The sequence below is a fragment of the Sminthopsis crassicaudata genome, chromosome 3, assembly GCF_048593235.1.
Source record: "Sminthopsis crassicaudata isolate SCR6 chromosome 3, ASM4859323v1, whole genome shotgun sequence".
NCBI classification, from domain to species: domain Eukaryota; kingdom Metazoa; phylum Chordata; class Mammalia; order Dasyuromorphia; family Dasyuridae; genus Sminthopsis; species Sminthopsis crassicaudata.
In genome coordinates, this window is record NC_133619.1 from 641,525,581 (window position 1) to 641,527,352 (window position 1,772).

Here is a 1,772-nt window from a genome sequence, read left to right on the forward strand (position 1 = left end):
CCCATATGTGCAAAAATGTTTGTGTCAGCCCTTTATGAACTGGAAAGAAAGTGAAAATTGAGTGGATGACTGTGCACTATGAATGACTGCATAAGTTATAGTACATGAAATTAATAGGATATTATTGTTCTGTAAGAAATAATGAGCAGGCTGATTTCAGACAAATCTTTCCAGACTGATGCTATGTAGTCATTTTGGGTAAGGGTCTTCTCCATCCCTCACAGGTTGATGCCTAATCTCGTAGTGGTATTGTTATATCAATGAGCAGTTTCACAGAAGTTCTTACCTGAAATTTTGCTTATCAAATTGCTCCCGTACATGCCCCAAGCTTAAAATGGGAACAAAACTCTTCAATAATTATCTTGGTGGATGAACGCCTTCTCCTAAATCTTAAAAGGTCATTTTCCATTGCCTCTTTTTCCAAAACTCTCCACTTTTATGCCCCAAACAGATGGACTGGCCTATTCTTAGGCCCTGACAAACAGAAGTCACTCCAGTCTGACCACTGATTGAGCCTTTTATTCCCTAGAAACTCAATTTAGGAAACTAATAAAATTCCCTTCTCATAATGAATAGTTTAACAAGCTTTCTTATCCAGATATGCAAGATTGGCAACATTTTTCATCACAAACTCTTTAGCATACAATAACGGTGAATTATAGACTTGGTAATCCACTCACTGACTCCTTCTATGGGCCTCCTTTTCCTATGTCCTCATTAATCTACCCAAGAACTATTTAGGAGATAGAAAGGCAAAGACTGAGCTCTGAATTACTAATGTGAATATGCAGCCCCCATAAATTCTTCCCATCATTTAGGAGGTCCACTCTTCATCTCTGTTCCTAATAAGCTTTCGAACTCATGACCCTTTGAGTCCTTTTGTTTCTTCTCAGTACTTCATGCACCATGGCCTTACTCCAGTCTACTTAAGCTTATGTTCAGCAATAGGTATATACATAAAAATTTTTAATCTGATAAATATATATTTAAGAGAAGTAAAATACACATAACTAAGTAGACAATGAAATGCCAGAGAAAAGACTGCCTATTCTCTCTGGGCTTTGCTACAGGCATATATCTTGACTTCTCTTTTATTGTGTCATGGTTATGATTTTGAAGTCACAAACTGCAGATGTCACAGCTACTAGTTTCCACAGCTACCAAGTTTCTATAAAATGGCTTCCACCTCTGTAAAGGGCTGAAACTCTTAAAAGATGTGCTTGAATCAGAAAACCGAGCACTGAAGGCTAATTACCTATTGGACAATAACTCTATTAGCATGTTTGGAAAAATGGCCCTTCTCACTATTCCATGCTGGCTCCATCTTTTGGTGTATACAGATAATTGTAGGAGGGATTAGAGGGTGGAGTGAGACTCACTTTGCAGGAGGATGAGGGGAATGGAGGTTGGTGGAGAGCTTGTGGCAGTTTCCTCCATCTCCTTTTGCTTATCCTGACTCTGGCTATTCCTGAGGCCTCCAGGGAGCTAGCCTGGACTTTACACACAACTCCCTTTTTTCTCTTTTTTTCTGGAGAGTTCCATAAACTTCTACTCTCTTAGATAGAATGAGAGATTTCAGCCTTTCCAACAGCAACAAAAACACAAACACCAACAATAATATCTCAAGTAATCATTATTAGCTAATTTTATAAAAGAAAAAAATGACTCATGTTAATTGCTTCAGCCAGGATCATGAAGCTATTAAATTTTAAAGCTGAAATTTGAACACAATGCTTGCAATGTCATGAATCTTTCCACTGAAGATAGATCCA